A 14125-nucleotide genomic window follows, 5' to 3' on the forward strand; every position below is an offset into this window, starting at 1 on the left:
TAAACTTAAGTCCTAATGCATCATTTGTATTATCAACGTGAATGTTAAAATCTCCGACAATTAGCGCTTTATCAACAGTAACCAATAGGTCTGAGATCTGCAAATTCTTTTAGGAAATCTGTATATGGCCCTGGTGGTCTATACACAGTAGCCAGAGCAAGAGATACGATAGATTTCTTTTGCATATCTGACAGTGTAACATTAAGCTTTAGTATTTCGAATGAGTTAAACCTGTATCCTGTCTTCTGAGTAACATTGAGAATATCACTATATATTGTTGCAACACCGCCGCCACGACCAGTCTGACGGGGCTCATGCTTATAACAGTAGCTTGGTGGAGTAGACTCATTTAGACCAATATAATCATTAGGTTTTAGCCAGGTTTTAGTCAAGCAGAGTACATCAAAACGATCATTGCATTTACAATAACTGCTTTGGGTGAGAGTGATCTAATGTTTAGGAGCCCAAACTCTAAAAATTGTTTTTGTTCATTTATTTTGCATTTTTCTGGTTTAATCACGATCAGATTTTTTCTAGAGCCTGCATTAAATTTATATTTTGACCTCACTATTCGGGTAACAGACACAGCCTTTATAGATTGGACAGCGCAAGTACTTCTGTCATTTAAGTGGTTAGAACAAAAGCCATCATAGCAGTTATTTGAGAATTGGCTTACTAGCACCGAACCTTTCATGTCCTCGTCGATATACGTGGGAAGCAGTCCTGACACAATGATCGTAGTTGCAGGCGATGTGCTGCGTACCGTCTCTATCAGGCTCCTGAAGTCCATCTTCAGTGTTTCTGTCTGCCGCAGCTTGGTGTCGTTAACCCCCGCGTGCAGTACGACCGTTCCAATGCTCTCGTCGCCCTTCTGGATCGCGGGTGTCTGCTCAGAAACATCGAGAACATGAGTACCAGGAAAACAGTGGGTGTGCACTTTACCTTCAGCTAACGTAGCACGGACGTGCCAGACGATGGAGATTCCGACGATCACAGCTTCGTGTTCCGTCTTGCGGAGGGGAGCGAAGCGTTCCGGGTGGAGATCTCGAAGACCGGAGGCGGCGGAGGGGCAGAGGCCCTCGCCCGGGGCCTGGCTCGCGTCTTCCGCTGCGGGTGCACCCAGGGTCCGTGGTGTCCCGGCGCAGGAGTGAAGGACATCTGGGAAGATCGCGTCCTGGGTGCACGGGGCCAGGTGGTGGGAGTGTTAGCAGCGAGCTGTATACTTACCCCGGACTTGTGAGCGTCAGCCCGGGATGTTTCCAGTTTCCAGATGTATAATCTCCGCTCTCTCAGCTGGGCCTGCTTCTCCACCAGGTCGCAGATCTGCTTCTCCTCGGCCTCCAGCTTGAGTTGCACCGAATGCAGCTCGAACGTGTGCTCACCTGCACTCAAAGGTAGACACACATCCGCCATTAAAGCAAGTAACAGTGAGTAAAACAGTGGTAATGTGTGTGAATAGAGTATTAGCAATGTAAGCGAGATTAGCGGCAACCACGCTAGTGATGCTAACGGCAATAATCTGATAGCGGACTCGGAGAATCAAAATAAAACTAGTGATAACAAGGCGCTCTGATAGTTTTTGTTGTAGAATACGATAGGGGATATATTCACACGTTATAGAAATGGAAATTATGGTGTATAAAATTGATTTTAAGATAAAAAATAGACGATAAAGAATTAACTTGATGGAGATCAAACTCAAAACACGCGGCAGCAACAAACAAAAAGTGATGTTTGGTGTGACGTCTAGTGTGTTTTAGGTTAGTCTTAGGCATTTTGTGATTACAGCTTTTTCAAATTACATGTTTTTTTCCCATCTAATATCTGGGATGAAAATCAAACAAATAGACAGAGAAGTGAATTTGTCACAGTAAAGACAAAGACCGAAAGGTATTAGAATAGTGCAGGAAGCCTCTAGCACATACAGTACATGCAGTTACCCAACATGGCAAAGTAGCATTTCTACCCTTTTATTTGTGTTCAGTAATATTTTCATAGTGCAGGGTTTGGTGCCAAAACACATTTCTTGTAATACGAAGCCCTGCAGGGTGCTCCATTTCCAGAGCACCATCTTCCATTTTTGTGAACATATTTATTTGTCTTGCATTTTAATGCTTCAATTGCCAATTGAAACTAATAGGCTTAAACATGCATTACATTATTTAAAAAAATCACCTGACAGAGTGAAGCAAACTATGCCTTATTCATACAGTATTTCAAATTGCTAAATTTAATCACATTTAAAGGGGACCTATTATGCAAAAATCACTTTTATAAGGTGTTTGAACACAGTTGTGTGACCGCAGTGTGTGAAAACAACCAGCCTACAATGGTAAAAATCCACACACTTATTTTTTTATAATCCCAATAAATCACGAACAGTCTCTCAGAACAAGCGATTCCAGATTTCTCCCTATGTACACGTCATCTTAGGGAAAAAGTCCCGCCCATTTGTGACGGTGTCTGCTCTATTAGCATAAACACAGCCTTGAGTGAGTAGCAGCTGTCCGCCATTACCGTTTTCTTGCTGTATCTGCTGGAGATACAATGTCGGCGCAAATTACAAGTGTTGTGTTGGGATGCACCAATGAACAATGGAGTCTACATAGACTCCCTCTATCTGAGCCGCTGAGGACACTGTGGTTAAATTTCATTTTCAAAGGAAATATCCCGGAAAAAAATCTGTAAAGTCCCCTATATGTTTAGGGATCAATACCAAACGTTTCTGACATTTTAAGTGCATGAGATTGTCCTGTTTTGCTTTTGCCAACTATTGAAGCTCCGCCCTGATGTGAAAAGGTGGCCGGAAACAACATCTCATTTGCATTTAAAGGAACAAACACAAAATGGCATGTTTTCGGTCATACCAAAAGTGGCAATTTTAACAATCTATAAAAAATTATCTGTCAGGTATTTTTATCTGTAAACATATTTGAGCTAAAACTTCACATACACACTCTGGGGACATCAGAGACTTATTTTACATTTTGTTAAAAGGGGCATAATAGGTCACCTGCGAATCACTACTGAGCATGCAAAAAGATGTAAAAATAAAAATAAAAATCTTGCTGCATTAAGCTAATGAATTTTGAGGGTGGATGAATTTTTTTTTCTCTTTTTGAATTCACACTACATAAAATGTGCTTCCTTTTTTATACAGTAACAAAATTTATACAGTTTATGAAATTCTCTCTTTTGCACCTCATATCTGTAAATGCAGAGCAACATAAGCAATGTCATATTTGTATCAAGAACCACTGTTCTTTAAGCTGTCTGTCTCATGTTTGTTGGAACACAAAATTAGTTGTTGCTGATTGGGTAAAAATCTGTAAGACATGAATATGTCTGGTGTCTAGCTTAAGGAATCCGTGTTAATGCAAATTCAGAGGCTATGTTGAAGGATAAGAAGGCTAGCAGACAGTTTTGTCAGGATCAAAATGTACTTCAGCAGAACCTGCTGCCTTGTGGATTGCATTAAAAATATAAAGTCTTATGAGAAACCTGAGGCGACTCTGTGAGCGGATTTATGGCACTGACTTGACAAATCTGAGATGGCCATTTTGACGTGAGAAGTTGTCTATTTTCCAGCTGTGCAGTCGTGCTATCAGCTCCTTTGTGTCTGTGACAGGCTCTGAGGAACACTGAGAAGAAAAGTCCCATCATCCCAGGAATAGAGAGCAGGCACATTTGCTGCCATCGAAATAACATTCTGCTCTCAGATATCTGTTACACAGTGTGACACTGAAATTAATCCAGAAAAATGTGATGATGTGTGGAAAAAAAGGGCTGACTCATATTTCTATGTTTGATAAAAGAAGCCTGACCGGATTAGGAGGACAGATATACATAGCCCAATGTTTGGGTGAAGTGAAGGAAATTTCATGATTTATGCTTTCATGGGTCTGTACCTAAGCTAAAAACAACCGCAAAAACAAATCCTGCTTTCGAAGCATGATTCACATATTTTCAATGCAAATTTATACAAAATAAACAGCATGATTAAATAGGCAGCTAATGCAACAGTTACAATACATCCATGCATTCCTTTATTGATGACTTTAAGAGGTACCCATAATCCACTATAGTCTGAATCGCAGATTGACAGATTGACTATTTTGACAGTGAGTCTTTTCCTGTTCTCTCTGTATGAGTGTTAAAATCAATACTGCTTTATCAAACCGTGTCGGAGAGCTTTGTTGGATTATTCTTTGTTGAAGGAATGGACTTGTGTCTTGCTTTGGAGGAGTCTGATGTCTTACATCAGGTAAACTATGATTGTTCTATCGATCTTTGATTGAACTATTCATGCTGAAATATATATATTTATTTCTTTTGAATATAGTTTTGGAGTTTAAAATTTCGATATGATAAAATGAGTAACTGTCAGGAATTGGCACCGTAATGTAGCGCTGCTGAATCTGACCTGAGACAAGTGTGTGTACCATGAGCCATGGAGAAATGATTGTTGTTAATAAAATAAAAAATAAAAAACCCTACAAGGCAGATGTAGCTTTTTTGTGACTTTTTTTATTTTTTATTTCTTGCTTAATACCTCATTCCAACTTTTTTTTTTGCTAATTCTGCCTATTTTATGTTTGGATTACCTTCATCTTCTAACACTCACTATAAAAAATGCTAGTAATTTAATGGCTAAAAACAGTGTTCAATGTAATCTTTAGCAAATCGATATTAATACTTTTATTATACTCTAATGATAATTTTGTTATACTCTACATTATAATGTTGTGTTGTCTAAATGATTTTAATGTTCATTGTTTTATTTTTAATTAATTTTTTACATATATTTTAGGGCTGGGCGATAATTCGATAACGATGATTATCGCAATATAATTTTCCTCGATAAAACGGTATGAAGAGTTCGATAAATGTTCGATATAACGCTTATGCGCCAAAAGCGGAACGAAACAGAGCGACTCATTTGAATCGCACCACACGGACCGTTTATCCGCTCACGCGAGCACTAAACAGTGCTGTGAGATCCAGTGTGAAGCGCTTGAACTCAGCGAGGAACACAAATGACTCGGTGATTTAAACTAGTTTAAAGCCAAACAGGAGAAACACTGTGTGCAACGAACGAGACAGTCAGAAGGCTTTTCAATCTACACATCGCCATTTACCATGGATTAACTGTAGTAACACTCACTGCACCATGGTATTGTGGCACAAATGTGGGATATTCACATTGAATTTTATTACAGGAGTAATAAATGGTAATGGTATATAATTATAGTATGTATTTGTGATTAAGCTATAGCATGTGTGCATTTATACTGAATGTTTTTAGACTACTGTTTTTCATACAGGCTACCTAAAAACCATATAGTTATATTTTTACCATGGTATTGAGGTTCTATATGTGTGGTTTTAACTGTGTTTATCATGATTTAAATGTATGCTACTATGGAATACCAATGCTTAATAAAAAAAATAAAAAAAAGATCAGAATAAATTTAACCATATAAAACTGAGGTTGCTACAATTTTTACAGATGTTACTGATTTTGATAATGAACCAAATTTACCTCTACATCCTAACTCAAGCTACTAATTTCTAAGAGACAAAAAAAGTGATATTATTATTATAAATATTATCAGGCAACCCAAACCTGTTTCTTGATTTGAAACAATATCACTCTTTAGAACATGCAAAAACTAAGAAATACATTTTTCTATTTAGATATTTCTTTTGTTAAGGAAAATTAATGGTCTGGTTTTTACAACTTAAACTGTGGAGCAAAAATCTGGCTTTAAACTTGAAAGAAATAAAGATTTGACATTTATCGTGATAATTATCGATATCGACTGATATGGAAAAAATTATCGTGATAATTCTTTTGGCCATATCGCCCAGCCCTAATATATTTATCTGTTATCAGCCATAACATGAAAATAATTGACTTATTGGTATATGGCAGAATTATAAAATTGGTACATCCCCTAATATGCATTATCCAATTCATAAATCTTGTATGGTAACTTTAAACAAATAGTAGGCTACTTACTAGTGCTAGTATATGTAATTGTGCTGATTATGCATAACAAATCATTTCCTCTGCATGCCTATGGTGGTTTTACACAAATTACAGTTGAAACCACTTTAGTCTGTGCAGCTGACTATAAAATGATCCAGATATTACTGCGTTCCCTCTTACTAACTGAATCACTGGTGACTGCGGTGGATTGCTCTCCCTCACCGACCTCAATATCTTCAGATGCTAACAGATACACAGGTGACAAGAGATGAATGGTGTAAGTGAGAAAGTGAGGGTACAAAATATGAGCGCTGTTGTGCTTAGACTGACTTGTATTCATCACATGACAGTTATGAGTTAGTTTGGCTCCACTCACACCCAAAATCCATAGCTCTGCCCCACATCATACATTTATTTAGCTCTGTGCAGTGAACCGGCAGCAAAGGTAGTTGAGAAACGCTGGTTTGGAACATGGAGAATATAACTTATGCAGGATATAGTATGCCAGTTTTTATGTTACTCTTGACAACTTTGGATTTTTGAGATGTAAATAATGAACTGAATGAGACTGTGTAAGTGAAATGGGATACTGCTTTTATTTTTCAGGGATATTTATAGGGAAAGTACAGTTTTATTTTTAGACGTGTTGAATAAAAATTCAGCTGTTGTAAGTGTTGACCGTAAAGTCAAATTTTTTGGACTCTCCAGAACTGAGAATAAAAAAAAATGTTCAATTTCCAGTGCGCTGTGTGTAAAACCACACAGTAGGCTAATACAGAAAACAAATGCATCCTACAACTGACTTTCCTCAGCTTGTGTCTCTCTCCCGGTGGCATTACCTGTCTGATGCCCTGCCAGTCAATGATTAGAGCAATTCAGAAGAAGTGACTTTTTGAAGCGCCCTCCACATGTGGTCTGTGCGCAGGCCGCCTACAACCTTTTTATCCACTCATGCTGCTTTTGACTCGGTTTTTCTTTTTTTTGACAATGAAAAGTTCAAAGCATTATTGTGACTTTTCAATTAATCTGAGTTTGTTGACGGTCATGTCTGTTCATGAACAATTACCAGTGACACAATGACAAAAAGATACAAACAACTAACATCTGACAAACCATACTCGGCTACAGTAATAATTTTCGCAACGAGTTTTCAGTATGCCACAAATTCTCTGATTTGTGTCCTTTGCATGAACTCACCCAGAACTTCTGTTGTTGATTTTTGATTGTTCCCTGCAGCCTTTTCACAAAAGTTGCATCATTCCAACAAGATTTAATGACTGAAAGAATATTTTAGCATGCCAAACTCCTAACCTAAAAATGTTTGGGGTTGGTAAGATTTTTTATTTTTTTATTAGGTTTCGTATTTAAGTATTAAGGCTGCATTTATTTGAACACAAATAGGGTGCAAATAAAAAAAAAGAACTTTTTTTATAAATACATAAATTTTCAAAAATATTTTAATATATTTTCCGGGATGACAAGGCTGAATTTTCAGCAGCTACTTTTACTAGGGCTGTCAAAATGGCTGAAAAACTAAATTCGAATTTTGTACTTAAATATTATCAAAATTCGAATTATATTCTAATTTAAAATGCATAATTTCAGTTAGGGTGGAGAAAAGCTTTTGGCTTCTCTTCTGAGGCCACAAGAGGGCGCATCGAGCAAAATATTACTAATGCACGTTTATTCAAAGCATAAGATAACATGACTATCTGCGAAAAACGGGCACCGCCGCCTCGGGGGAACTGTGAGCGGCCACCGCTGCTTCCAGAGCCTTGTGAATGGACACCGCCGCTTCCGGAACCTTGTGGGCGGGCACCGCCACTTCCGGAGCCTTGTGGGCGGGCACCGCCACTTCGAGAACATCATGAGCGGGTACCGCCGCTTCGAGAACATCATGAGCGGGCCCGTTAGCAACTTATTAGTAGCTTCAAAATTCACGTTTGAGGTGTGAGTAATTCATGTTAAAAGTCAAAAACCACCATTCTAAAAACATTCATTGATTCCCAAGGGAGCATGATTTAAAAAAAAGCTTTTTCTCTTATCAGTTTTAGGTTATAAACTGAACAACTCTATAAGAGAAAGTGATAACACTGAGCTAACACATACACATCTGACAGGGTGCAAAGTTTTAGTCTATAGGATGAGAGTGGGCCTAGAGCAAAGAGAGAGAATAGAATGTGGTGTTGGTGGTATGAAGTGTCACTAAGAGTACAGGAAACAAGAATCAGGCTGACAGAATAATCCTGTCACCCATCACAGACATGGCTAATAAGCAAAACAATGTCACATCAACCATTCACTCTCAGACATACAGTACAGAGCCTATTATATACACATCATTTCCCCCCGCCCACAACACCATGCTTGTTACATGTTTGAAGACAGCAAAGTCAAATGGATTTCTCTCTCTGATATGATTAATGCATTTCTGCATGTTCTCGCCTCTAATGAGAGTCAGCATCTGCCTTATCTGGATAGTGATGCCATTGTAAGGGGCTGGTACTACTCAGTACTCTGCACATAATGAGAATGCTGGAGGTGATCAGAGACCACCAGCCTCTTAGGAGACACCTTGCTTCAGCATGCTTGTCATAGCCCTTCTTTTTATCCACCCTTCACATTATTACTGCTCTTCAGATCGGACACATTAGGTAGAATGCTGCGGATCGTGTCCTATTTGCTCACTCCTTTATTTGTCTTTATGTTGCTTTTATTTTAGAAGACTGTCCACACAGGGCGAGTTAAATGACTTGCTAAGTCTTCTCGCCAGTTGTCAGCATGGATCAGAACTTGGCATCAGGCTGATCTTTGAGTTTGCGCGATGAGCCGGATCCTCTGTGCTGGTGTGATACTGCATGCTTGTAGAATCGACAGGGAAAGGCGATGTGCAAGCCCAAGGCATGACAGATAGGACTCAAAGTGAATAGATGGTGTGCCAGTCATGTAACCTGTCCCTGGGCGCAAACCTTTGTCCAGCTGAGATTTCCCACAACCTATGCCTCAGGTTAAAAAATAATACTCTCACACATATGCACAAATTTCTAGACTCTGTATCTGGATTACTGAGTTGACAGGATTTCATTGTTTAGGATTTCACGCATTTTTAGGTTGTTCCATTCTTTGAAGCTCATTTTGGACATGTTGTTGTAGCAACAGGTCTGTAAGCTCAAACTGCTTAGGATCAGGATGAACTGAAAATGGAATGAGATTGCAACGACTTAGCAGTACCCCATTGAAGCAAAAAGTTTGGAGTTCGTAAGATTTTTAAAAAAATGTTTTTGAAAGAAGGCTCTCATGCTCACCAAGACTGCATTAATTTAATCAAAAATACAGTAACATACAGTAAATGGCAAATATATGTGATTTATTTCTGTGATGCAAAGCTGATTTTTTAGCAGAATTTTATATTAGTGCTGTCAATCAATTAAAATGTTAAATTTTTTAGCAGAATTTTATATGATTTTTTAGCAGAATTTTATATTAGTGCTGTCAATCAATTAAATTTTTTTATCAGATTAATCACACCCTTTTTGTGTGATTAATCGCACACTTATCATGAAATTAAGCATGTACCATTTATCTTGTTTAACATGTTCATTTTGTCATTATTCGCTATATCCAGCAAAGTAAACCAAAAGATTGAAGGGTCTTAGGCCCTGTTTACACTAGTGCGTTTTCGTTTTAAAATGAAAACGATCCTTGTCTACACTGGCGTTTTCACTGCATTTCAGAAACGATTTCAGTCTACACTACACAACCGAAAACGCATGTCACATGACCATTCATGCAGGTACAACCATAGATATGTATAGGTAGATTCCCTGAAAATGGAATGAGATTGCAACGACTTAGCAGTACCCCATTGAAGCAAAAAGTTTGGAGTTCGTAAGATTTTTAAAAAAATGTTTTTGAAAGAAGGCTCTCATGCTCACCAAGACTGCATTAATTTAATCAAAAATACAGTAACATACAGTAAATGGCAAATATATGTGATTTATTTCTGTGATGCAAAGCTGATTTTTTAGCAGAATTTTATATTAGTGCTGTCAATCAATTAAAATGTTAAATTTTTTAGCAGAATTTTATATGATTTTTTAGCAGAATTTTATATTAGTGCTGTCAATCAATTAAATTTTTTTATCAGATTAATCACACCCTTTTTGTGTGATTAATCGCACACTTATCATGAAATTAAGCATGTACCATTTATCTTGTTTAACATGTTCATTTTGTCATTATTCGCTATATCCAGCAAAGTAAACCAAAAGATTGAAGGGTCTTAGGCCCTGTTTACACTAGTGCGTTTTCGTTTTAAAATGAAAACGATCCTTGTCTACACTGGCGTTTTCACTGCATTTCAGAAACGATTTCAGTCTACACTACAAAACCGATTATTCGCTATATCCAGCAAAGTAAACCAAAAGATTGAAGGGTCTTAGGCCCTGTTTACACTAGTGCGTTTTCGTTTTAAAATGAAAACGATCCTTGTCTACACTGGCGTTTTCACTGCATTTCAGAAACGATTTCAGTCTACACTACACAACCGAAAACGCATGTCACATGACCATTCATGCAGGTACAACCATAGATATGTATAGGTAGATTCCCTATTGTTTAGATGGCGGACGCGTCTGTGTGCTTGGAGCGGTCGTAAGGGGAATCTACCTATACAAATCTATGGGTACAACAATATGCATTATGTTATCGTTTACATGGTCATCAAGGATACGCAGAGAGAATGTGGGCAGCCACGCCATTGTTTTCAAAAGTGTTCGCTTTGGTCCGTTTACACTGAAATGCATCCCCGGAGTTTTCAAACTAAAACGGGGTCTGCAGCGTTTTCAAAAGTCTCCGTTTTCGAGGGTCAAAAACGTCGGGAGTAGTGTAAACGACAGGTGTAAGCGTAGCAAAAGTTATGTATTTTAAAATGAAAACACACTAGTGTAAACGTAGCCTTACAAAAATGTATTTTCTGCAAGTTTATTTCAAGAAAAATGTGGATGTCTTTTAAAATAAATAACACTTAGAGACTCCAAAAGTACACCAAAGAACCAAGTGATATAAGTTCATGTACTTGATACATTTGTGCACATTAAAGCACACATAAAAAAACAAAAATAAACAAAAAAATACTGAAATAACCTTTCAGAATTCATAGTGTATAGTACAGTAGACTGCATATACCTACTGCAGTACGTGGATCCATTCGGAATGACTACACACAGCAACATACACATGACAAATCAAAATAATTATCCTGAATGTGTGTGGAAACATTGTGAATGTACTGAAATGTGTCTTAAATACAAAGGGCCCTATTTTAACGATCTAAGCACATGGTCTAAAGCTCATGACGCAGGTGCACTCAGGGTGTGTCCGAATCCACTTTTGCTAGTTTAACGACGGGAAAACGGTCGGCGCACCCGGGCACACGGTCTAAGCTGGTTGTCCCTATTCTCTTAATGAGTAATGGGTGTTTTTTGAGCGTTACGTGCAGACTCTCATCTCCCATCCCCTTTAAAAGCCAGTTGTGCTCGCGCCATGGCGAGTTCGCTATTTACATGGCGGAATGTAATTTTTCATATTTAAAAATGTTTGTGTGCCTATAGGCGCATATTACTAATGCGCTGTTTAAATAACAAAGAAAAAATATTGCGCCAGACTTTAGACCAGGTTTGAGTTGGTCTATGGCGCAGTCTATTTTCAGTTCCCCAAAATAACAACGCACCAACAATGCGCCTAAACACACCTCTTTTTTAGACAAATGGGCGCAAATGCATTTGCTATTTAAACAACGCGGCGCAGGACGGGAAAATGAGAACTGCGTCGGGCTGAAACTAGCAAAAACACTTGCGGCGCATTGCTCATCTATCCTCATCCATAAAAACTTAGTTCCCTTTCATGGGAACTTCGAACTGCGTCCTCTAGGGGTCGCTATGGGGAACGCCTCGTCGTGACCCGTGTCTGAAGCATACATTGAAAAAACACCAACTCGTTGGCCGGCGACAGCCATGACGTCACTACAGGTGCGACTATAGTATAAATAGGCGCCGGGAGCACACATCATTCTCTTCTTCGTCTTCACTGACCGGTCTGTTTGAAGCGTGCATTCCAAAAAGCAAAGTAACGGCCAACGAGTTGGTGTTTTTTCAATGTATGCTTCAGACACGGGTCACAACGAGGCGTTCCCCATAGCGACCCCTAGAGGACGCAGTGTCTCGTTCCCTACTCAGGGAACCATGGTTACATAAGTAACCTGAGACGTTTGCTTACATACAGCAGTGGGATGTTTTGACATTCCGTTCAGTCTGTATTTCACACAGCGCGATGCGTGAGGGCTCTATTCTCTGATGTAATCAGCCTGGTTCTTCTTTCTACAGTATTAGCGCTGTTTTGGACTTTTGTTTCAATGCATTGGCTTACTGGATTATTGGACTGAAAACTTTCCCAGAGTTTAGCAGCTTAAAATTATTTGATTGCAGACAGAGATCAGGTAAAATCAGGTAAAACGTTTTAGAATAGAAATTGTGCTTCAGTAATTTTGTGCTAATTGCATTAACACGTTAACGTTGACAGTCCTAATATTAATATATTTAAAAATTTAATTTATTTCTGTGATTGCAAAGCTGAATTTCAGCAACCTTTGTACAAAACGTACATTTTAGACAAAATTCAGTCAGTTACATTGTTTATTTCTTTTTACTTCGCCAACCAAAATATTTCCAATCGCAGTCACAGCAGAATTGATGACTTTGTGTCTATTTGTGTTAACAAAAGCAGGAACACGCAATTATCTCACACAACCCAGTCCAGTTATTATAATTTCATGTGTTTGAAGAACTAAATTATTCAGAGAGATATTAAAATATTTGGCATGTGCCATATTATCTCAAACCCTGATGTGAATTGATATTCAGTTGAACACATTTCAACAAAGAGAGGCTATTAGAAATGCGCTGGAAACACAGGAAATGAGGTGTGTCCTGCAGTTATATATGGCTCAAACAATCTGCCATGTAACTGGGCTTGAGGTGTTGTTAATGGTCTGCAGTCATATTGAGCTAATTAGAGTGGCTAAGTGTTTCCCTTGGGTTCCCTTGGGTTTTCACATTTTATTATGTTACAGCATCGAACCTGGCGTTTCATTAAGAACATTTGCTACTCATGACAAAACCTGTGTTCATTAGATGTTTCACATGGTTTCACTATAAATACAACATTGTCCGGCAGCACACCCACACATTTCCAAGGAAACAGTGCAATAAAGAGCAGGGAACATTCAACTATAATCTGAGACAAGGTCCTTTAAAAAATACCAGTCAGCAAAAGGGTCTACGAAACAAGGAATATACCTTGAAGCACAGGGAAGTCCTAAGTCATTAAAAACAAAGAAAATATGGAACAAAAATGAGTTCATCCATCAAATCTGAGTGTCTAAGTAGGAAGGGCTTCAGTAAAGGGGGCCACCAAGAGGCCCGAGGCAGCTGTATGGAGTTATGGACTTCCATAACTGAAATGAAAGAAAGTGTGCATGAGACAACAATAGCTCACACCCTCCATAAATCTGGCTTGTGTGATGGGGAAAGAATTTCATATCATGACTGGAGTTCATCCAAAGATATGTGAGAGATTCTATTTAGGGGAACATTCGATGGTGAGACCAAAATGAAAGTCTGACCATTTCTGTGGTAGAGACCTCTTGACAAAAATAAAATTGGTGATAAAAACGTATTTTATGAGAAAAACATTGCATTGTCATTAGGGATGGGTACCGAAACCCGGTATTTAATCGGTCCCGGGGCTAAATTATGAAAGACCGGAGTATCGATAAGCTCTGACGTTAACGGTTCTGCTATCGGTACTGGAGAAATTAATAAAACACACATACATTTATTATTGCTATATACATTATCTTGCAAATTCTATCTCACCAGAGTCGGCAGCTGTTTTTCAAACATTTGCCTATGATGCATTTTTGCTATTCGCAATTCAGAAGCAAGATCGCGCCCACGCGGAGAAGCTTCAGCACGCGCAACATGAAAGCCCTGTTTAATTATGATAGAAGAGAGAACTAAACACTCAAACGTCTGCTTACACTTTAGGCCTGTGGCGGTTTTATTAAGCTAATTT

At 38.5% G+C, this 14125-nt stretch overlaps 1 long non-coding RNA gene across 1 annotated transcript in view; it reads right to left on the bottom strand.

The window, feature by feature from the left end:
• Positions 1–1284: 1284 nt before the first annotated feature.
• Positions 1285–14125, bottom strand: part of LOC107715670 (uncharacterized) — a 22891-nt gene continuing 10050 nt past the window's right edge. Inside the window, exons 2-3 of the long non-coding RNA XR_001637132.1 lie at positions 11954–11959; positions 1285–1387 (exon numbers count right to left, since the gene is read on the bottom strand). This is a non-coding gene — a long non-coding RNA (uncharacterized LOC107715670). The remainder of the gene's footprint in view (positions 1388–11953; positions 11960–14125) is intronic.

This window comes from Sinocyclocheilus rhinocerous, unplaced genomic scaffold (genome assembly GCF_001515625.1).
Source record: "Sinocyclocheilus rhinocerous isolate Xijiao unplaced genomic scaffold, SAMN03320098_v1.1 scaffold2948, whole genome shotgun sequence".
In the NCBI taxonomy this organism is placed as follows: Eukaryota; Metazoa; Chordata; class Actinopteri; order Cypriniformes; family Cyprinidae; genus Sinocyclocheilus; species Sinocyclocheilus rhinocerous.